The sequence below is a fragment of the Lissotriton helveticus genome, chromosome 2_1 (genome assembly GCF_964261635.1).
Source record: "Lissotriton helveticus chromosome 2_1, aLisHel1.1, whole genome shotgun sequence".
Taxonomy (NCBI): Eukaryota; Metazoa; Chordata; class Amphibia; order Caudata; family Salamandridae; genus Lissotriton; species Lissotriton helveticus.
In genome coordinates, this window is record NC_136059.1 from 980933452 (window position 1) to 980958579 (window position 25128).

Here is a 25128-nt window from a genome sequence, read left to right on the forward strand (position 1 = left end):
CGACTACGCCGGACTCCACCTCCCCTGTGAACACCACCAGCGCCAACCGCCTGACCTCCTAGTCCAACGCCAACGACGACGAGACACGCAAGGTCATGAACTCCATCCACTCAGGATATCCCTCAGACCCGTGCCCACACCACATATTCAACAAAGCAGACGCAGCCATCGCACCCCTACTATGGAAGGTCATCAACATCTCCTTCGAAACAGCGACATTCCCGGAAAGCTGGAAGCACGCCGAAATCAACACCCTCCTCAAGAAGCCCAAGGCGGAACCCAAGAATCTCAAGAACTTCCGGCCCATCTCCCTGCTCCCGTTCCCGGCGAAGGTCATCGAGAAAATCGCCAACATGCAATTGGCCCGCCACCTCGAAGACAACAACATCTTGGACCCGTCCCAGTCCAGATTCAGACGAAACCACAGCACCGAGACAGCCCTCATCGCCGCCACAGACGACATCAGGCGCCAACTAGACAACGGCGAAACATCAGCCCTCATCCTCCTGGACCTGTCAGCCGCCTTCGACACGGTCTGCCATCACACTCTAAAGACACGCCTCCTAGAAGCCGGAATCCAAGAGAAGGCCCTTGACTGGACCACATCCTTCCTCTCCAGCAGAACCCAGTGCGTCCGCCTCCCACCCTTCAGATCCTAAGCCACCGACATCATCTGCGGCGTCCCCCAGGGCTCATCCCGACGCTGTTCAACATCTACATGGCCCCCCTCGCACATGTGGCCCGCCATCATGACCTCAACATCATCTCCTACGCCGACGACACCCAGCTCATCCTCTCCCTCACCAAGGACCCACACACCGCCAAAACCAACCTCCACGAGGGAATGAAGGCCGTCGCCGACTGGATGAGGAGCAGCCGTCTGAAGCTGAACTCGGACAAGATGGAGGTCCTCATCCTCGGACCCACCCCCTTAGCCTGGGACGACTCCTGGTGGCCGACCACACTGGGAACAGCACCGACACACACCGACCATGCACGCAACCTAGGATTCATACTCGACTCCACCCTCTCCATGTCTAAGCAGATCAACGCCGTCTCCTCCTCCTGCTACAACACCCTCCGCATGCTCCGCAGGATCGACAAGTGGATCCCTACCGAAACAAGAACGGTGACACAGGCCCTCGTCAGCAGCAGACTGGACTACGGCAACGCACTCTATGCAGGAATCCCAGACAAACACCTACGACGACTACAACGCATCCAAAACGCCTCCGCCCGACTGATAGTCAATATCCCCCGCGCGCGGCCACATCATCCCCCACCTGAGAGACCTACACTGGCTCCCCATCGACAAGAGGATCACCTTCAAGCTCCTCACCACGCACACAAAGCACTCCACAACGCCGGACAAGCCTACCTGAACAGCAGACTCTGCTTCTCACCCCAGCACGCCAGCTCCGCTCCGCCAGCCTCGCCCTCGCCGCTGTCCCCCGCATCCAACGAACGACCTCTGGCGGCAGATCCTTCTTCTACCTCGCCGCCAAGACCTGGAACACCCTCCCTACCCACCTACGGCAGACCCAAGACCTACTCGCCTTCAGAAGACTACTCAAGCCCTGGCTCTTCGAGCAGTAGCGGCACCCCCCCTCCCCTCAGCGCCTTGAGACCCTCACGGGTAAGTAGCGCGCTTTACAAGTACTCTGATTGATTGATTGAATACTAAATAAATAGAGGTTTTCCCTACCAAATTCCTGCCCCCCACCAGCCCCTCAAAAAAACTGCTACTGCCTTTTACAGAAGTAAATCAGCATCGACTTACGGTGGCTAACTAAACTACCACTAAAATGTTGTCACTATCCACAAATCTGAGACCATGTAGCTTTTCGTTGCATTTTACAGGACAACCACCCTGCACCAGCCACAATCCATAAACCAAAACATGTGAATGTTACTGTTCAAACATACCCATATAATCCTGGATTTTTTTTGTATTTTTAGTTAGTTCACTTCAGGAGAAAAATACTGTGAAACAATGCAGAAATGGCCCATACAAATTGCTACTTTTTCGTCATAAAACAAAGTTAAATGCGGAAAACTGTTTGTGACTCCGCCTTTTGGTGGTATCTGTTTATGAATTAGAGCAGTGCGTTTACCAAGAGCTGCACTAACAAATGTCCGGCGTGTAAAATGTATGTTATTATTTACATAAGGCATAAGCCCCTTTCATTAAGAGTCAAACCTTTTTGCACCCAAGGTCAGCAGTCCGAGTCTATTTTCAAAGCATTACCACTTGGCGTGCACTAAAACAGTAATAGCTTTGCATTAGGGCACCTGAGACTTTAACCCTTTTCCCACGCCTCACGCGCTGGACCTCAGGGCTCTTGCACCACATGCAGCATTTTCCTGTAGCTTTTGCAAGATTGACGAAGGCTACCTTGAATGCCTATCACAACAAACTTGAAGGACACGTGCATTATTACCAACAACCACAGAGCAGGGGCGTAACGCACCTAAATCAGCCGCTCCAATTTAAAATGGTTGCTTAAAAAACACTTGGACAATTCTTTCACAGAAGTTCCACGAAAACACATGGGTCTTAAAAACTGGTTGCATAAAGTGATCACTGCCACATATGCTACCAAAGGCAGCATGCGTTCTTCAACTACAAGCTGATACTACGAAACACCTGCAACCCATAAAGCATTGGTACAAATAAATCATCCATGAACCGATTGATTTTCTGGTTCATCGTACAAGTAGGCAAACACACACACTCCTTACCTGCTGCCATAATGCAGAAATACTCAGAAACAGACAGCGGTCCATTAGCAGGGAAAAGGCTGTTTGGGCTCGTCCACCAAAATAAAGTTCTTAAATACGGAAGCGGCGAAGAGGGCAGCTACTAAGTATAGCTGGACTCATCGTGTGACAGCCACTCTCGTGTGGGCTGTAATGAGAAGCCGGCAGAGGCGCATTTAACACAGAGACCCCCTTGAGGCAATGCGTTTACTTTATGACAAGCCAGAAGGAGGACAAATGCAGCGAATTTCCTTCAAGGAGAAATTACACCAAAAAATCAGAGTCTGTAGGTGTTCCTTCGGACGCAAAACCTAGCTTCCCCGGGGCGATTAGTTCTGGGCAGCTCCTCAGCACATCAAACTCACCCAAACGCCCATGCCACCGGGCTCTCAAAACCGCGCGCGCTTTGGGATGTGTAATAACGACGTACAATTCCACAGAAAGCGACACCTCTCGATGACTAACCAAAGCACCTGCCGAGCCCGCCACGCCCCCGCCCGGCGAGCTTTGTGCTCGCTGGAATGTCAGCCAATGAGGAGAGGCGAGGCCTGCCTCCTGGAGGCCTCCCGGCGCGTCCACAGCACACGGCACAGGTTTACTTACCATCACCCTCAGAGCGCGCCAGCCGCCAGTCCAAAAGAAGCAAGAAATCAAAATGCACCCCCTCGTGTTATCCTCATACTGCCGCTTCCTACTTTACAGTGTAGCTGCGGTTTCTGATCAGTGTCCCAAAAAAGCATGAATCTTGTAAATTTAAGGGGATAAACGCCGCCTAAAAATGCACACGTTTCTCTTAATTACACAAGATTTGAACCGAATGAAAAAGGAGGCGCGACTGCGGACAAACAATAAATTGGTAGTTTTGTTTTTTAGTTTAGGTTTTATTTTAGCTCATGGTTTATGATAGGTTCTCCAACCTGCTGGGCCACGCTGCAGTGATGTGGGGAGGACAAACAAAGAGGGCACAACCACACGGTGTTAGGCTAGTGTGGTCCGGAAGTCCAGAGCGACTCCGGCCCGTTTATTTATGCTCTCTGGCCACGCCTGGCCAGAGAGTGTTACATTGTGCATAGCCTATTCTGGCCATAGGTCTGGGGTCTATTGAAACACTAGACCGCTACACCCCTTCTCAAATCAGTCTTCAACATTAACCAAAATGTTCAATATGCAACTTCTGCCAGTCTCTGGTTCGTCCTCGGATTCGGTCTCAGATTGTATCGCCGTTGCTGCACCCTTTGACTCACCCTTGGGCTGGTCGATTCTGAGCTCTCCGGAGTAGGTGTTGTTTCGGTTTTCGGACTCAAAGGTGTCGTCACAGGCTCTCTCCAACTCTCGCTCACCAGACATGGTGTCCGCCCTTCGTCAGCGACTTCGCTCTCTACCTGCTTATTACCGTCGAGCTTTTCCGCTTCAGGGCCTGGAACCCGCTTAAACCACAAGACATTCCTGGTGATTGTTTCCCCACCTTTCTTGGCGGTTACCGCCGTTCCCAGGGTCTCCACAACAGTCCACAGTCCGGGTTCATAGGTGGTGTGGAACTTTCCTCCGTTCCAGTGGTTTCTCACAAGGACAGCGCATCCTGGCACTATCACCCGAGGCCGAGCTCTCCTCCATCTGCTGGCCTTGTCGTAGGTCGCCGATCTCCGGGCCAGTATGTCTATTGGGTCATAGGGCTCCGACGTCCAGTTATCAGCAATTGGTAGGGTGTCCCGTCTGGGTCCTGCTAGCATCAGCGACCATGGGGACCGCTGGGTGGTGCAGTGTGGAGTACTGTGGTAATCTAGTATGAATCTTTGGAGAGTCGCCTCGGGTCTACTTGCCCTGCGACAGCTATGTGAAACACTTTGTTTAGGGTCCGCGTGAAACGTTCCACTTCGCCGTTGGCCTGTGGCCATTGGGGGGGGCGATGCGGTCGTGCTTCACTCCTAGCTGGGACAGGAGCTCCTTGAACTCGCCACTTGGAACGGGGGACCTTTGTCCATTTTGATCACCTGAGGCAACCTGAAGAGAGCAAATGCCCTCTCCAATACCGGGTGCAGGTAGGTGAACTCTGTGGACAGGAGGACTTCTACGATAGGGTACTTTGTGTAGCTATTAATGAGGACGGCCATCACCCACCCATCAGGAAAGCTCCCAAAGTCCAGGCTCAACAATGACCAGGGCAACGGCGCAGGCTCTTCTGTGATTATCAGTGCTGGAGTTTTTGGGTTGCTGGTGAGCCGACACGCTCTGCAGTTCCGGACCACAGCTTCCACCACATCTTCTAGCCCCGGGAACCGCACCTTTTCCCGCATCCTGGATTTCATCTTTCCGGTCCCCTGATGGCCCTCGTGCACCAGCACTGTTGTCCTTTCCTGAAGGCTCGCTGGTATTACGATTCTCGATCCTCTCAGCACTAGCCTGCTGTCGGTCGCACTCAACTCTTCTCGGACTCTCCAGACTTTTACCAGCCGAGCGCGGTCCGTCTCATTCCACCCATTGATGTCGTGGAGGAAGTGTTCCCATGACCCTCTTCGCAGGGCTTCTGTCACTCTTTGCAGGATCACATTGGTCTCCGTGTGTGCCTTGATCTCTTCGATGGTGATGGCTTTTGGACAGGCCCACTGGGAGATCATATTGACATAATCCTCCATTTGACGTTCCTGATCGGAATCTTCTTCTGCGGATCCGAAGGGTGGTGAGAAAGGAAGTCAGCCGGATTCTTGGCACCGAGCCGGTATACCAGGTCCAGCTGATAATGTTGAGGTTGTATGGCCCACCGTTCAATCCTGGGCAGTGGGTGTGGCGATGTTCCTTTGAATAGTGGAAGTAGCGGTTGGTTATCCGTGACATCCTTGAAGGGGTGCCCACTGTATACGTCAAAGTGGTTGCACGCCCACGTGATGGTGAGGGCTACCCGCTCAATTTGGGAATACCTGGTTTCAGGAAGGGGTGAGCGCCTTGCTTGCGAACGTCAGTGGGTCCTTTTTTCTGGCTCGGTTTCCTGTGTGAGCAGTGCTCCCAGCCCGACTGGACTGGCTTCCACTATCAGCTCGGTGGGTCTTGCAGTGTCGTAATATGCCATGGTCATCTTCTCCAGCAATGCCGACTTCACCTTGTGAACTGCCACGTCTTCTCGTTCCTACTTCCACACAGCATCCTTCTTTGTCAGCGCCCTCAGCTATGGTGGCCAGGTTAGGTATAAATCGCCCACATTCCGTTGCCATACCAAGGAAGCTTTGCATCTCCGATGCGGTCATGGGAGCTGGAGCACACTGGATGGCTTTGGATTTCTGGGGGTCTGCCTTCACGCCCTCAAGGCTGAAAACAGCCAAAGAACTCAATAGACTTTTTGAAGAACTGGCACTTTTCCTTGTGAAGGGTCACCCCATGGTCGGCAAAACGCTGTAGGGTTGCTCGAAGGTGACAGTGGTGGTCCTCGAGGGTCGCTGAATGTATTAGTATGTCATCGCTGACATTTAGTACCCCTTGGAGGCTTGACAACACTTCCCTTACTGCATTTTGGAAGATCTCTGCCGCTGACGAAATGCTAAAGATCAGCCTTTTATATAGTTGTAGCCCCAAGTGGGTTGAGAATGTCTTGATGTACCAACTTTCTTCCGCTAGTTTCAGTTGATGAAATCCGGCATTGAGATGTAACTTGGTAAACCAGCGTGAGCCGTTGATGTCTGCCAGGATGTCGTCGACGGTAGGTGTCAATTGCCGCTCCCTCTTTATCGCCTTACTGGGCAGGCGCATATCGATGCAAAGCCGCATCTTCCCTGGTTTCTTCGTTTTTTCCGCTATCACCATCGGTGATACCCATGGGGTTGATCTGGTAAATTTCTCTATGACGCCCTGTTGCTCAAGCTTTTGCAGCTCCTATTCTACAAGCGGGCCTAAGTGAAACGGTATGCGCCGATACCGTAGCGCTACGGGTGTCACTGCCTTGTCGATGTGGAGTTTCACGGGTGGCCTCTTCATACTCCCAAGGCCCTTGAACAACTGTGGAAACAGTCCAAGGATGTCATCAGTTTGTAGTGTCTTCACGGCGTTGGCGAAGGTCACCAAGCCTAGGGCTTCTGCGGTATGGCTTCCAACCAAGATGTCCGCCTCTCTGTCAACCATATGCAACGTCGTGGTAATCTCATGGCCTTCTGACCGGACTTGGACCGTCATCTTTCCTTGAGAGGTAGGGGCCTCTGGCTGCCGTAAGTGAGAATCTTCACATGGGACGGTGACAGTGTGGGTCTCGGGCTCAGCCGTTTGTATTGCTGACACCCCATGATGTTTACAGAAGCCCCAGTGTCGATGAGCACCGTTACGGGTGAACCTGCAATCTCAATGGTGCACGTGGGTTGGGGGTCACCGCCTGCGCTTGAGATCGCTAGCGAACGAGATCAAGTAGCATTCTCCATCATCCTCGGTGGATGAGTCCTCGAAGTGCTGTTTGCGTTGTGCTAGCGGCCTGGTCGCCCGTGGTGCCTCCGATTCTTCTGGTGTTAAATGTCTCACCATCTTGGTCGGCGGCTTTCGGCTGAGTGCTCCTCTGTTCCTCATTCCCCTTGGCATACGCTCACGAAGTGGTTGGGAATGCCGCACTTCGAGCACACTCTGCCCCGTGCCGGGCAGTCTTCTGGGGGGTGTTCTTCCTTTCCAGTGTACCCACACTGATATTCGCGCGCTCTTATTCGGCCACCGCCCACGGGACCCTCGTGGCTGCGTGCACACCGCGTCAACTTTTTCGGTTCTAAGGGTTTTGTTGCGACATCCTTGGATTACTTGCGCTTGTACTGCCTTGGCCTGGTCATCTTCTGTACACGTGCTGGCCAACTCTCGTATTCGCACATGTAAGGCATCCATTGAATCTCCTTCTCTTTGGCGTGCCTGCCGGAGCTTAAAACGTTTGTTATCAGGATTCAGCTGAGGGTCAAAATGGGCATTCAGGGCCCTCACCTCTGCGTCGTAATCTGTCAGCGGCCCTGTGTTTGGCAGGTGTGCAAATAGTTTTTATATTCATCCCCTGCGAAGTGCAGCAGAAGTGATCTCTTCACGGCTCTGTCTGTCTCTCTCGTGGCGATAATGTAACTGTTCAGGCTGCCAATCCAGACAGTCCATCTGGGGGACGCCATGGCGGGTTCGATGAGCTCACTGAATGGAGGCAGCGCACTGACCTGCGAGTGCGGGTACACTTGCGGCGCTGCTGGGAGTGCTGGTTGCGGTACTGCCTGTTGGGCCGCTGGTCCTGCAGGGTTGGACATGGCACTCATTGCTTCCGGGGACCTGCTACTGTGAAGCGCTTGTGGTTGTTGATGGCGCTCAAAGCAGGACGCCACCACGCCCCTCTTCACACTTCCCCATCTCCTCTGGGATGGGCACATCGCGTTGAGGCAGCCTTTTGCTCACAGGGTGGTAACCTGTCCTTTCTCCTTCCTTCCTAGCACGTGGGCTACCCAGGCGGGACAGCGCGAACTTCGCAAGGTGGCAGGGTGCCTCAGCTTGGCATGAGTTTGCTGGTAGCCTTGTGGGTGGTACAGCACATGCGCACACTCCTCAATGGGGCACAAGCTCTACCGGAGCACAGCCGGGAGCATCAGCGCCGTGGGCAGCGTATGACAAGTGCCGCTGGTAGGTAGGTGTTTGGAGATGTGACACGCAAGCTCCGGGGTGTGGTAGCCGCTGCCGGGCACTCGCGGCCAGTCTTACTCACCGCGCGATGACGGGCGGTGCTAGGGATTGTGCCTGTCTGTCTGATGGAGCTCGACCAGGCCGACGGCTGGGAGCAGTGGTGAAACTTGCCGGTGGGGTCGGGCCCCTAACACGGACCCTCACCCTCGTCGCCAGTGTTAGGTTCTACGACCTGCTGGGCCACGCTGCAGTGATGTGGGGAGGGAAAACAAAGAGGACACAACCACACGGTGTTAGGCTAGTGTGGGCCGGAAGTCCTGAGCGACTCTGGCCCATTTATTTATGCGCTCTGGCCACACCTGGCCAGAGAGTAGTACATTGTGCCTAGACCCTTCCGGGCCATAGGTCTGGGGTCTATTAAAACACTAGAACGCAACAGTTTACATTGATGCTAATCTTTTCAGTCATATTGTCCGTATTGAAAGCAACAAGGAAAAATACAACTTAGAGTATTAAGTACATTTCCAAGAAATCCAGATACAGGCCACAAATCTTTAAAACAGCAGAGGGTTTAGGAAACTACACTAGCATTCAAGTGAGGGTATTTTTTTTGCCAGAGATTTCTTAAATAAAGTGTCCACTCTCTTAAAACAAGATAAGGGAGTCCTACACAGGAATTGGGAATGTTGGTGTAGGAAATGACTATTTATTTTTGTGTTGTAGCCCCAGAGTTTTTAACTAACTGTTTTTGCAGGCTGTAGGACTCTGTGCATGTTACCACTGTTAACCAGTAGTAAAGTGAATATGCTCCCCCTTTTAACATGGTTGAACTGGCATATTTAACTTGCCTATACGTCCCTAGTATGTGGTACAAAATGTACATAGGACCTCGAAGTTAAAAACCACCAGTGGACTGCAGCAGATATTGAGCCATCCACTACAGTGGCAGTGCAAACATGGCTTCAGGCCTATTGTTGTACCCTACTGTAGCAATGTAAAAACTACAATTTGATGGGTTAATATAAACTCTTTTGACAGGTTAAAACCCCCCCTTTTAAATATGAATAAGTCACCTGAACGTAGGCCTTGCCGCACCTGAAGGCAGGATGCATACTATTTAAAAGTAGGACATGTACAAATGTAATGTTTACATGTCCTTACATTGACTAGCACCCACTAGTTCATTTCAATGTGGCAGACCGAGCTGTCCATCATAGAAAACCGGAGTACAGATTAAAATACTAATATTCTATATCGGGAATGGGACCAGCTAGAAAAATAATTAAACAATTTTTAATATTTATTAAAAAATCAAATTCAACTGTGGAGTAGGATTTTTAATCAATATTCGGAAAAAGTACCTTTTATAAAGTTATCTTTTACCTGTCTGAGGTTACGGGGGGCTAATTTGCATTGTCTCTCCAGCTTTTCTCAGCCAATAATTAGCTTTGAATAGGGGCGAATAAGTGTGAAATGCTGCAAATAATAGGCGGACCGCGATGGGCAGAGATGACTCCTCTGAACTCCACTAAACATGCAGCGTGGGGGATATGGCCATCTTTTTTGACAGTACTTTTACTAATCCATTTAACCCATCACATAAAGCCTGCAAGAAAGACCATATTAGGTAGGCCGGCAGGCGGCCAGCTGACGTTGGTTTCCACAAAGATTGCTAGAGATATAGAATCCCTTGAACTCAAGTGTAACTGGGCGCTAGGTAGTAGAGTGTTGACATTAAATATTAACTTAGGTTGTGAAGGTTTATGTATTGTAAATGTGTATATACAGAAAGGAAAAAGAAAGGATTATAATGTGGACCTGGAATGCTTAAAAAAGGCCTGGAGGGAGGGCTTATGTGATATCTACCCTAGAGATGTGCTTTTGATATTGGGCGATTTCAATCACAGACTAAATCTCCTAAAAACCGACTCATGGCACAGAGATTTTTTAAGAGCATACAATATTGAGATTGCTAAGTTACCCAGTTGCAACTCCTCACTTCAAGATGTAGAGCTTGGGCAGTTGCTGGGCGCTATGGGTCTGGTCTGCGTTAATGGAAGAAAGGAAGCGGATTGGCCCGCAAAGCACACCTTTACAATAGGGCAGCACATGTGCCCGATAGATTATGTGTTTACTCAGGCTTGGAGTTTTTATTTAATCAAACATTTTGAAAAAGCTAAGGTGAAAGTTAGTGACCACTACCTACTGCTGATGGAATTATATGTAAAAAGGGCCCCTCAGAGACAAAAAGCCTTACAAGTAATACCCAAAGCGACTTAAAACTCGGATTACAGAAGAATATATCAAAAAAATTGAGTGCACTCCAGTTGACATTTGCATTAGAACATTTATTACCAAAGGAGGATATTACCTGGTATGAAGATATAATAAGACAATTGGCAGAATGTCTCAGGATAAAAATCAAACGTGGTAATCATGGATAAACAAAATTCCAATAACAAGCCATGGTTTGATGAGGATTGCCGCCAAGTAAAAGCCTGTATTAGGCAAAATGAAAGAAGCCTTAAAGGGAGATACAATGACGATCTATTACTTAACCTTCAGAAATTAAGGTTAAAATACAAGACAATCATTAGAGATAAAAAAAAGAACCTATAAGGACAAGTGTTGGGTGAAGTTACTTGAGGCAAATGAAGAAAAAAATGTGAAAGGCTTTTGGAAATTAATACAAGAATGCACTGGGAAAGCTGTAGGGACCCTGCAGTGCTCCGTACCGGAGGATAAGTGGGTGGATTATCTAGAGGAAATTTATGGGAAGTGGCCAAGGACGGTGGAAACAATTGCCAACAGATGGCCAGACGTCAGGGAAGAATTAAAAGAGCATTTCTCCCTAAGCCATATCAGGAGCATAATGGCCAGACTAAATTTAACTTGAGCTGCTGGCCCAGATAATTTGCCGGCTGTCATTATAAAAAATAATCCTGAGTGGTGGGTGGAGTTTTTTCGAATATGTTCCAGGGGATACTTAATACAGGAATTATGCCAGATAATTGGAAAGGGGCTATTGTACGACCAATACATACAAAAGGCGATGTAAATTCCCCTAAAAACTATTGTTTAATAAATCTCTTGGACATACGCGAAAAAGGTTTCGCCAAAGTAATTTTGGGGTTACTCAAGGATTGGGCAGATGAAAAACAGATAGTGCCTCTAGAACAGGGAGGGTTTAAAGAGGGACACTCAACGGTTGATCACGGTTTTGCTCTCTGGTCCATTGCGCGGAAGTCGATCGAACAGAGGGGCAATATGTTCTGCTGTTTTGTGGACTTCCGTGCTGCATTTGATCTTGTGAGCCTGGAGCAGCTGTGGTCAACTTTGGTAGGGTATAAAATTCAAGGTGATTTATTGGCCTTGATCCAAGCCCTGCATACAGAAAACTGGGTCCAGATAATCTTGGATGAGGAAGGAGGATTGTCTGAGAGGATCCAGATTGGTAATGGCCTGAGGCAGGGGTGCGTACTTGCCCCCTTGCTCTTTTCCCTGTTTATAGCCGACCTGCCCCTAAAATTAAGAGAGGCGAGAGGGGCTAGCCCGAAACTAGGAGGAAAGCATATCTACTGTTTATTATATCCAGATGATCTGGTAATTATGGACCAGACAGAGATTGGTCTACAAAGAAAACTAAACATGTTTAAAGAATATTGTCTAGATAAAAAAATTAGTGATGAACATGGAGAAGACCAAAATCATATGCTTTGGAAGAAGCAAAATAAGGTTTTCCTGGTATCTAGGCACAGACTTGCTGGAGAAAGTAACAGAATATAGATCCCTGGGGATGTGGTTTGGGAGTAACCTGAAATGGTATAACCACCCGGATGCTTTAAAAATGAGGGCAGCGGCTTCTGTGAAGGGTTTAAAAAGATTTAACAGTATATATGGAGAAATGTCTGATAGGCCGATTATAAAGGCCTATCTAGCAATGGTCCCTTCACAATTCCTGTATGGCGCATAAGTACTCTATTTAAGTGGCAAAAACGGTTGGGACAAATAGGAGGGAAATATCCTTAAAAGCCTGTTTTCGCTGCTTAGATTGTCTATGGTACAAGCAGCAAGATTAGAATTGGGAACCAATACATGGGCCATTACACCCTGCATGGCTTTATTGCGTTTCTTTGAAAAAATAGGATGCACACCTTTTTATGTGAAGTTTCTCCAACTCATCCAAACGTATTTCGGAGAATGCGTGCAGATTGGAATGGTGCCAAGCCCAAATGGCACCGGACAATATAAATGGTATTTGAGAGTGGGGCAACATCTCACCCCAACCAATTGCACAGCTGAAACGTAGCCACCATGGCAATATTTTATACCAATTTTTATTTTTGTCATCACAGTGCTCCTTTTCGCCATCGTTTTCAATTTTCTTTTATCTTTCTTTTTAACAGTATTTTGAATCCACACATGGAATATAAAATCCCATTTTTCACATTTCTAGTGCTCAACCTGTGTCCATCCGGACCTCTTGAAAGAACACGATAAATGCCAAGTTCATTTGAAGCAGGGTTTATTCAATAAAAACCCAATGCATTTCGGGCTATGTAGCGCCCTTCGTCGGGGGTCACTGTAAATACACAATGAAACAATACCAATTATCATTAAATGCCATGTTATGCCTTCACTCAATTATATACAGATTACCCTTAACCAACAATGTGTGCTCCTTCAAGCATTAAAGACCATTAAGCCCCTTATCTCAATATCATGACATGTCTCCCATTTCCCAACATAGCGCGCCAATACCTTCTAGCAAAATCATGTTAAACACTTAATCCTTTATTCACCCTGTTCTTCTCTAGCAGTCACTTGGCTATGTGCTTGCGCTTTTTTAGTTGACTTTTTATGACAGATTTACTACGAACAAGTTGAATTATGGGTAATGAAGTTCGCTCAATATAAAAGTAATTAGTGAAAGCATCAGCGTTACCAACACGGCGGGAAAATCGCTCAGTTAGCCAGCCAATTGGGAGGGAGTATGGAAACAGGTTAAAAGGGGAGGCTGTACACCTTGTTTGTTTGGACGAAAATGAGGACGTGAGATTTTACACACTATGAAGCAGGTATGGGAAGCGTTATGAGGGACATGTAAGCTAAGGGGTACAAACTGCGTTAATTATTTGGTGATGTTAGAAAAAGTAGCATCAAATATTAGTGAATGTATTAGCGCACATGTTTTTCAAATGAGAAGGTAGATGGGGCCAGCGAAAGATGGTTACAGCATATTAAGTTACATGTTGAACACTGACGGTTACGTAAAGATGATGCTTGGATTGATTGAAGAGGGATAATGGGGAGGTAAGATAGAAAGGCTTCACATACTGTTTACTATTTAACAAAAGGGGGGGAGGGAGAGGGAATAGTGGATTCTGTCTCCCCTGGCAATATTCATAAACAAAATGGAATCCACTCGGTGGGGTACGGTTGTTACCACAATGGTGGGGAGCAACCAGTGTTGTATAAATACCCCTCACACACCAACAGGCCCCTTGGTGTCATGCTTCATCATCGGGGTCTTCGCAAACCTCTACGGGATGCGGCGTGCTACGACTCACGGCTACGTAGGGGCACTATCTGTGAACTATGTGTTGGTGTGTGTGGATAAATAATGTGAGTGGTGAGGTGAAAGTGAAAAATTAAAAAATACCTGGCACGTGAGTACTGAAATTTTTTTTAATTAGTCTCCGGCTGGTATCGTTAAAAGAGTGCTGGAGTGGTTGTTATCTACTGGTTAGGGTAAAACAACCATGTTAGTGCGTCGACATGTTTCGGAGTTAAAAAACTCCTTCAGGACGAGGATGTGCACTACTTATCCCCACCTTACTCACATGTATGTAGATATAAAAGTGTGCTCTACAAAAATAAGATTAGGTGAAAATGTACCTATCTGTGTTAAATGTTGTAAGGTCCGTTGCGCCCAATTGGCGGATAAAGACACTTATAGTAAAAGGTCAAATGGCCTCATGAGCCCAAACGTTCAGAGGGGGTCCGTTCTACCCGTTATGGCAACGGTTACTTCTAGGGCTGTCTGGCTTCCTACCCCTCCACACGGCTCCGACGAGTTGTTTATCCGCCAATTGGGCGCAACGGACCTTACAACATTTAACACAGATAGGTACATTTTCACCTAATCTTATTTTGTTTTGTAGAGCACACTTTTATATCTACATACATGTGAGTAAGGTGGGGATAAGTAGTGCACATCCTCGTCCTGAAGAAGGAGTTTTTTAACTCCGAAACATGTCGACGCACTAACATGGTTGTTTTACCCTAACCAGTAGATAACAACCACTCCAGCACTCTTTTAACGATACCAGCCGGAGACTAATTAAAAAAAATTTCAGTACTCACGTGCCAGGTATTTTTTAATTTTTCACTTTCACCTCACCACTCACATTATTTATCCACACACACCAACACATAGTTCACAGATAGTGCTCCTACGTAGCCGTGAGTCGTAGCACGCCGCATCCCGTAGAGGTTTGCGAAGACCCAGATGATTAAGCATGACACCAAGGGGCCTGTTGGTGTGTGAGGGGTATTTATACAACACTGGTTGCTACCCACCATTGTGGTAACAACCGTACCCCACCGAGTGGATTCCATTTTGTTTATGAAAATTCACATACTGTTTGGCAGGAAGTATAGCCAAGTGACTGCTAGAGAAGAACAGGGTGAATAAAGGATTAAGTGTTTAACATGATTTTGCTATAAGGTATTGGCGCACTATGTTGGGAAATGGGAGACATGTCATGATATTGAGATAAGGGGCTTAATGGTCTTTAATGCTTGAAGGAGCACACATTGTTGGTTAAGGGTAATCTGTATATAATTGAGTGAAGGCAAAACATGGCGTTTAATGATAATTGGTATTGTTTCATTGTGTATTTACAGTGACCCCCCGACGAAGGGCGCTACATAGCCCGAAATGCATTGTGTTTTTATTGAATAAATGCTGCTTCAAATGAACTTGGCATTTATCGTGTTCTTTCAAGAGGTCCGGATGGACACAGGTTGAGCACTAGGAACGTGAAAAATGGGATTTTATATTCCACGTGTGGATTCAAAATACTGTTAAAAAGAAAGAAAAAAGAAAATTGAAAACGATGGAGAAAAGGAGCACTGTGATGACAAAAATAAAAATTGGTATAATATATTGCCATGGTGGCTACGTTTCAGCTGTGCAATTGGTTGGGGTGAGATGTCGCCCTGCTCTCAAATACCATTTATTGCGTTTCTGGCAGCGTTTAGGGTCAGGTGAGGACCAACAAAAATCTCACAGTGGTGTAAAACTGAAATTGCCAACAGTGAGTTGACCTGGGCAAAAGAGACAAGAGCCTCAATAAGCGAAGGGTTTGGAGTATTTAAACTAGGGTTGTGCCCTCAGTCCGTTCATTTAACGATAGATAAGAAATAACTTGGGTCATTGGGAACTGAAATGAATCGCAAACATAACCTGGAGTACCTTGTACGAAAAACCTCAGTGTCCCATATAATCTTGGCCTCGAAAAATGACTTGCATTACCCCTTCATAGACAGATTATCTTGTTGCCGAATAAGGCGTGAAGTGCTAAGATTGCGAATTGGGATAAACCCCTGCTATGCGAATAAAGGGGATAAAAATTCAATGATAGACAGCAATGGTAAATGCACTTGCACTTTAGGTACCACCTGTGATATCTTACATATTTTATTAGACCGTATGAAGATTTTAGATATACGAAGAGAGATTTTAGGTCCGATTTTTTAAAAATATGATTAAAAATAGGATACAAGCTGTAAACCTTTTAGTGGGAGTGACGAATTTAGAGATCGCCTGTGCCATGGGGAAATTCATAAAGTTAAAGTGTTCCTCAAATGTAAAGAGTAATGATGAACTTTAGATCTCTAGTTTAATAGGAGAATGAGTTATTAAAGGTTAACAGAATTGTAGGTGACATACCTGAAGGACTAGGTGCCCAAGAATGGAATACTTGGTTTTAATAAATCTTAAGATAATAATTGCTTTTTATTTTAAAGAAAATTTGTTATTTAGGCATGCAGAAGATGTATTATATATTTTATGATATGGACTTGCTTATATTTTTTAATTGAATGATATGCTGTATTTGTATACGTTTATGGTTGTAAAAAAAAACAAATAAAGTTTTCTTGACTGACTGACTTTTACAAATCCTGCTTGAGTGTCAAACCCTGCTTGACAAATTTGCTGGGTACACATAACCAGGGCCACTGGAATTATGCTGTAGAGGAGGGCCAAATTAAGTAGCAGGTTGACTAAATTATGCAACAATTAAAGACAAATTATGCAGCATAACAGCACATTCTGTTATAGTATTACTTAATTTTTTTTTTCTAATTTTTACACTTGTTAACACTGTCTGGGCATGGGTTGCACCTCATTAGTACTGGTCTAACATTCAAATATAGCACTAAGCAACAGAAAGGTGACCAGTCTACCTTTGCATAGCGCCTTCCTCAGTGTGGCAAACGTGTCGCTGCTTTTTTTAGTAACCATTGAACCATTTGATCTAGAAACAAATTTTGTTTGTTCAAAAACTGCAGATTATGCAGCAGTTGATGGATTATGTGACAAATGCAGCACATCCATAACTATGCAAAAACGCAGCAGCTGCACAATTGCATAATTCCAGTGGCCGTGCATTTAACACTTGGGGCACATTTGAAAGGGTAGACAACGGGCAGTGGCGTAGCCTGAGGGTCACGGACCCTACTGCACGCAAGGAAGCTAGTTCCCCCACCCAGTATTAAAATACTCCTATAAATGAGGAGCAGCAAGCCCATCAGACTCCTGTACCCCAGTGTCACATCACCTGCAACACTAATGTAATTTTCAGGTTGGTGCAGCGCATTTTATGACCATACTTTACACGCCACAAACATGTCAAATTTCATAACAGATACATGACATGAATGTGCATTTAGCATGTTTCTCGTGAGGTCAAACGATATTTAAAAAAAGTGTTGCATATAAAATTCTTTTTAACGTGCAGTCACAGTAGGATTAGTGAACTTACTCATATTGTGTGGCTTAAACTTACCAATTGATATATTCTCTGAAGACTTGAGTAGTAAATCATCATTACGTAGTAGACAAGTACTCACTATAGAAACAAATTTGACTTACACTTGTGCCCTAAATGCATTAATTGATATTTACCATTTAGATGTTTGAGTAGAAATTGAACCATCCTCATGTTATAAAATCTATTTTACATCAGAAACTAATTAGGTTCATGTAATGTTTCATATGTATTGCATTAAAATGTAGTTCTTACACATAATAAGACATACATTATGATTTTACTGTATGCCCTATGTAACAAATCTAATGTACGCACCATTCCTATTCATTAGTGTTTAAATGTGCACACGCATATTAAATGTGCACCATTGAGTTAATACTTTAAGTTGTCTTTAGTAGACCAGATTAACTGCTGCATAAAATATTGTTTTCCATTTTCTGCTAACATTACATTTCCTTTAGGGAACCGAAGGGGTCTTGGCTCCTAACTACAGCAAGGCTGAACCAATATACTACGCAATAAACTTAACACTTGCCAGTGCTGGAATACTTGTTAAATAAACACTATTCAACTATATAGTGTACATGACAAAGACATGCACACCTGCTTTATGAATTGCAGTTTTTTATTTTATATTTCTTTTATAGCCTAATTTCTAGGTCTGCATCATTTTTTAATTTTATGCATGGGAATACAAAACATTCTATGTACATATATATACAAACAACACAAAATATACAAATGATTAGGTATGTACAAAAAATTCAACAACTTCCATACAACTCATTCATGGCCTTCCATTCATACAAAACATACACACTGGTCCCAGTGTCAAAGAAAATTTTTAAGTTCAACAGATGTAAAGTCCGTTTTTTAGTCTACTTCAGATTGAATTTTAACTTTTTAGACAAAAAAGAAGAAAAACAAGGCAGTCATTTATCGTGTTGCCCTAGGAGTTTCCTTGGGGAGGACTCTAGAACATGACCTGGGACCTGGTCGGTCGACGCGTTTCGAGCCCTGTAATTGTCAGGGTTCTCTTCAGGACCTCACATTAACTGAAAGGGAAAGGAACAAAACCAATAAATTCCTGTTCTAAGGGTTCAACACCTTATCTACAAACAACCCCGCCTCAGCCTACCTCTAATTTGGGTCATGGCTCCAAAAAAGGTATTCCGTGATGCAGAAAAGATGGAAAGGAGGAAGGGCTGGAACAAGTTGGAAAAGAAACGATAAGTGTACTACATTTAAACAACCACGTTCATCTAGTTAAGGTTACATGATGTGATGCTCCTACCTGTTCTAGGAAGGTTGTCAATGTCGTGTTTAGTCTGCAAAAAATGGGGCAGAGGGGAGGACCGTTAGTGCTCACTGTCTAACGTATGGAATCGTGACTGGATCGATATTTGTCACCATGGGCGTTTGCTTACCCGTAACGGAGTGATACTCCGTGTTAATGAAAAACTCGGCTGCTGCTCCTGCCGGAGTCTGAACTCACGATGGCGTGGTGCAGGTGGTTCGTAGTCTGGAAGAGACAACAGGGGAAGCGTGAGGGAGCCGTTTAATGGATCCGCGTTATCTGATGTTGAACTGAGGACGCGGAGGAGCGGTGGTTCGCCATTCTTACCAATTCAGTTCAACATCAGATAACGCGGATCCATTAAACGGCTCCCTCACGCTTCCCCTGTTGTCTCTTCCAGACTACGAACCACCTGCACCACGCCATCGTGAGTTCAGACTCCGGCAGGAGCAGCAGCCGAGTTTTTCATTAACACGGAGTATCACTCCGTTACGGGTAAGCAAACGCCCATGGTGACAAATATCGATCCAGTCACGATTCCATACGTTAGACAGTGAGCACTAACGGTCCTCCCCTCTGCCCCATTTTTTGCAGACTAAACACGACATTGACAACCTTCCTAGAACAGGTAGGAGCATCACATCATGTAACCTTAACTAGATGAACGTGGTTGTTTAAATGTAGTACACTTATCGTTTCTTTTCCAACTTGTTCCAGCCCTTCCTCCTTTCCATCTTTTCTGCATCATGGAATACCTTTTTTGGAGCCATGACCCAAATTAGAGGTAGGCTGAGGCGGGGTTGTTTGTAGATAAGGTGTTGAACCCTTAGAACAGGAATTTATTGGTTTTGTTCCTTTCCCTTTCAGTTAATGTGAGGTCCTGAAGAGAACCCTGACAATTACAGGGCTCGAAACGCGTCGACCGACCAGGTCCCAGGTCATGTTCTAGAGTCCTCCCCAAGGAAACTCCTAGGGCAACACGATAAATGACTGCCTTGTTTTTCTTCTTTTTTGTCTAAAAAGTTAAAATTCAATCTGAAGTAGACTAAAAAACGGACTTTACATCTGTTGAACTTAAAAATTTTCTTTGACACTGGGACCAGTGTGTATGTTTTGTATGAATGGAAGGCCATGAATGAGTTGTATGGAAGTTGTTGAATTTTTTGTACATACCTAATCATTTGTATATTTTGTGTTGTTTGTATATATATGTACATAGAATGTTTTGTATTCCCATGCATAAAATTAAAAAATGATGCAGACCTAAAAATTAGGCTATAAAAGAAATATAAAATAAAAAACTGCAATTCATAAAGCAGGTGTGCATGTCTTTGTCATGTACACTATATAGTTGAATAGTGTTTATTTAACAAGTATTCCAGCACTGGCAAGTGTTAAGTTTATTGCGAACATTACATTTCTGGCAGGTATTCACACACATTGTTAGTTGAAGTATAGAAATATTACTGTGCTAGTGGTAGAAGGAGAGAGCCTGAGAAGAAGACCTCGACAGAAAAACATGGAGAGAGCGTTAACTGAAAGGTCCATTCAGCAGTTACAACCTGGCGTGTGTGTGAGAAGACAATGTCATTCCCATGTCCAGTGTGTGATACTTTGCGAATGTTGCAGTTTACAACGTGAGAAGGAAAAAAAGACAATGGACCCCTGATGATGCAAACAGAGGGGTGTTTACTGAATGATTTTGGTGAGAATAACTAGAGTCTACACTGTCTGATACTACCACACTTTCCTTTAGGCTTTGAGAGGTTAAGACTTCTATGCTTTCCTTGATTCTTTCCTGAGTGTGGCTTAGGCTAACTTTTACTTCCCTGACAAAAGAAAACAATTGACAGAGCTTCTGAAATGCTGACACCTTCCCTCTTATTTTCTTGTCTAGTTCTATTTTCCTTTATGGAATTTCCGGATTTTTGAGATCCTTTCGACTTTAAACCACCCTCTTAGCTTGACCTTTACTTTAGGTGATTTAGATTTACTCATGTGTAGACAAGAGAAACTGAGACTCTTCGCTGAGCTTTAAATACATTTGTTAATCTTTTGCATTGCAGTGACCAAACTCCTTGTTTGCTTGATTTTAGTCCTCCTAAACATCTTCAGGAGGTTAGGCTTTCCTGTGGTTATTATGAATCTTTACAGCATGGTGCTAAGATTCATATACCTTAACTTTATTGTTAATTTGTAATAAATCTTCTTAAACATAGCTACTGATTCCTGGTTCTTACTGTAGCCAAATGGATTATACTGTTAATTGGAATTAATTGATGTAATGTTATTCCCATCACCTCTCAGGTGGAAAAAAAGGTCTATCGGAGGACCAATGGTAAGAGGGTAGGCCCAAAATGCTGGATCACATTTGGTAGTTCCACTGAGGTGAGGGAGTTAGGGTGCCCTACTTAGAAATTGCCCGAGCCCAGTCCAAACCCCAAAAGCCCTTGGTTTGGTTTAAGGATTGATGGAATTCCAGGGGTTCGGAAATTATCTGTAGCAGTAGAGGAGTGTGAGTCTTAATAGGGTTGCATGTTGCAATTGCTATGCTTCGACTGGTATTTGAAGTGGCTGTGTGGTGTTCTGCTGAGATGATTTAAGTTGATGTGTGAATATGGTTCTTAATGCAGAGAAGTTGAAGTGGTTATCAGTTCCATCATGGCCTAAGATACCGAGATAGATAGATAGACAAAGATCTAAAAGTCAAGTTGTCAGTGTAGAAGATACTAGGGGCCCAATTACAACGTCGGTCGGAAAGCTTCCAACCCCTGGTCGGAGGCTTTCCGACCGACATTGTAGGTTTAAAGTCCAACTGCCGTGTTATGATGCCGGCAGTCAAAGTTTAAACCGGCCAGGGAATCCAACACGGTTCTGACAGGCTCAAGGAGCCTGTCGGCCAGTCAGAAAGGCCTCATAATCCCTTAAGGACAGCGTTTCCGCAGTCGGGATTATGATGTCGGTTTTTGACAGTCAATCTATGTCGGCCTTTCCGACATGGATTAGCTCTCTGTAAATTACTTTAGGAGCCCCTAGCAAGGCCCCCTGGCTCTCCGAATTTGGCCCTGGGGAGCACCTATGGTACCCCCATACATCCATTTTTCTATGGGAGCTTATGCTTATGTTTTCCGCCCGCCGCACTAGCTCCCATAGAAAAATTGATGTTCCTGACGCAGTGTGTGTGGTCACATCCAAATGATGTGCTCACCACTGACCTGATGTCGGTTGGTGCCCATTCTGAAACAACATCGTAATCAGGGCCTAGGTATAGTTGTCTGTTGTATTGTGGAGCTGGTAGTGAGATGTCGTCAACAGCATTATTGAGATAGGGATTTTATCTTTGTGTGATTTTGAGATCTGGTTGGCATAGTTGATCTCAGGACACACAAAGGAACTGTATCAAATCAAGTAAGATCCCGCTCGTCGAGGTTTCATTTGAAGCAAATATCAGGATAGGTCGGAAAGTGTTGCTATAGACTGTCTCTTGTGGGTGTGAATACGCGTTAATTTCATTAGAGGAGCAGGCAGAGTTAGTTGTTGAAATTGCTTCAATTTGTTTTGCGTAAATTACTTAGCGAACACGTTTGTAAAAATTGTAAAAGAGGGTAAACTGCTGCAAGGAGTGAGATTGACGTCACAGTGTGCCTAGCAGGTATAGGTCGGTTGGTGTAGAGCCGTGCTGGTACTGGTTGAATATGTCAGAGAGTCACGCTGGTAATAGTTACGATTGCTGAACACAGAATTGTGGGTGGAAAATGATTTCCTAGTTTTGACAAAAAGTAATTTGTGAATACTACGTATTGTTGATTGAAACTGAAATTCTTTATAGCATTACAAAGCCTAATGAAGGGAGATGTATCTGTGCCTGTTAGAAAGGGGGGAAGAGGTACCACCTGAAGGTACACTAAGACATATTAAGGTGATAGACGTGGGTCCTTACACGTTTGGCTCACACAATGGCTTAAGATCACTTAGAAAGATGTCCCTTTGACATTTCCTCGTTAGGGACATTTCATTTGAGAATTATTGAGCATTTAAGGAGGACATTGTAAGACATGAAACCACCTTATAGACCTACACAATACAAAGCACTTACTGCCTGGGAACATAAGGCCTATCTTAGACAAAGAGAGAGATTTCAAGGAAGGGTCAAGAAAGCCAAATGCACTTGTTCAGATGCTAGATGTGATGCAGAACAGAAATCCTGGAAAACTCACATGATTGAGGGAGCTAGACTATATCCTGCACTAACAAGTGAGGAAGTAGAGAAAGGTAAACAAGGATAAGAAAATGAAGAAAGAGGCAGATGGCAGAGAATATAGATGAGGACAGTGACAGAGTCACTCCCCATACAATGTTACCCAGGCTGGTGGGGTGAGTAACGCACCTATTGGCGTGACTTTTGATGTGCCTATCGCACCAGTAAATATAACTTCTAATCCAATGCGAGAGAATTCAGGAATGACAGCCCCTTCAAATTCACTTTCTCTAAATGCTCTAGGTGTGTTGACTGTTCATGTCACCATTGGTCCTGTAGTTCCTTTGTATAAGCCTGGATCGGTAGGAAATACTACACATACTTTGGCTTTTCCTACTGGAATGAATGCTATAGCTAACAACTCAGTGGGCTCGACAATGAGACCAATTCCTCAAACTCCTATGGTTCTGACACAAGGGAATACCTATTGTGATGCAAATCAGATCAGGTTTATTTATTTATAGAGAGCACTGTGACCAGACTAGTATCCTGGCACCGAGAGCTTTAAATTGTCTGAGAAGAAAATAATGCCAAGAATGGTGCACCAGTGCGAGCATAGTTACTTGGGGAACAGCCAGGTCTTCAAGGCTTTCCTAAATTTCAACAGGTGGCAACCTGTTCCACAACTGAGCAGCCTTAACTGAGAAGGCTTGCCCACCTTGTCGAACCTTGTGGAACCTATTTACCTGGATGAGATTAGCAGTTACAGAACATTCGGGTCTCCCCAGGGTGCATCTTTTCAGCCTTTGTTGCAACAGTGCAGGGCTCTTATTCTGAAGGGCTTTAAACATGATACACAGACTTGAAATGGATCCTTGGCTCCACAGGGAGCCAATGGAGTTCCCTGAGGGCATTGGATGCAGAGGATCTTCGGGGTCTATTTAGTGTCAATTTAGCTGCACCTACCTTGACCCCATTTTAGTCTCTTAACCAGGTAGACAGGGGCTCCAAGGAGGAGGGCATTGCAGTTGTCCAGTTTACGAAGTATAACCCTACGCACAATTAAGGACTTAGCATGTGCCAGTAGTATAGGTAAAAGCTTTCTGATGCCACAAAGCACTTTATTAAGATGCTTCTCTCTAAAGATAGTTGGTCATCAAAAGTAACTCCAAGATTGTGTGCTGAATCAGAAGGGCACAGCACAGTCTCTGTAAGAGGAGGCCAGACACTTGCGGGTAGTGACATGAGGATTTTGATCACTGAGCTGCAAAGAAATCCTTTTTGTTCCCATTTAGCTTGAGAGAATTTACATTCATCCATTTTACAATATCTACTAAGCAGATCTGGAAAAATGTCTACAGCATCCTTTCGATTATTGTTAAGTGACCAGAGCAACTGTGTATCATCTGCATAATTAACTAAACCGATATTATACATTTTTATTAGAGAGATTAGTGGTTTCATGTAGATATTAACACCGGACTGAGGGCCGAACCTTGTGACACTCCGTGCAGGATACATCTAAAGTCTGAGCAGCAGGGGGTAAAGAAACAGCCTGGCAATGACCTTGAAGATAGGATTCCACCCACTTCAGAACAGTTCCACCCACACCCAAAGACGCTAGTCCTGCTTGCATGATGTGGTAGTTGACCGTATCAAAGGCGGCAGACAAATCAAGCAGGATCAGCACTGTAGACTGTCCGCTATCTCCCCTCATTCGACTCTCATTCATGGCAACCAATAGAGACATTTCTGTGCCATGGCCAGGTCTGAAGCTGAATTGTTCCTCTTCTAGCAAAGACTGAGACTCCAAATAATGAGATAAGATCCTGCTGACATGATGTTCCAGTATTTTCACAAGGAAGGGGAGGAGTGAGATAAGTCTATAGTTACCCAGCACTGTTGGATCTGCTGCGGGTTTCTTCAACAAAGGCGTGACTATAGCCTTCTTCCAACACAGAGGTACCAAGTCGGATGTCAAGGAATGGGTACAAAGTTGCAATGTTGGTGTCATTAGATCATCTGCCCATTTTGTCACTGTGTGGGAGGGAGAGGGGCTGGGGGAGAGCCAGACCAAGTGAACATAGCAACAGCGTGAAAGTTCTCCTCGGAGATTGGTTCAAAGGATTCAAACCTACAATTAACGTTCTTAGAGAGTTCATGCCTGGTACAATTCTTAAGATTGAGTGTCTCAGAACTATCTA

General features: G+C 45.2%; 1 protein-coding gene across 3 annotated transcripts in view; it reads right to left on the reverse strand.

Moving 5' to 3' along the window:
* KANK1 (KN motif and ankyrin repeat domains 1) overlaps positions 1-25128 on the reverse strand; it is an 835542-nt gene that overhangs the window by 530072 nt on the left and 280342 nt on the right. The window contains exon 1 of one of the 3 annotated variants that reach the window (XM_078675727.1): positions 2743-2959. The exons of the other annotated variants lie outside the window; for them this stretch is intronic. The gene's annotated coding sequence lies outside the window, so the exon portion shown is untranslated. Of the gene's footprint in view, positions 1-2742; positions 2960-25128 lie in introns of those variants that run through there. 3 annotated transcript variants of the gene reach the window in all.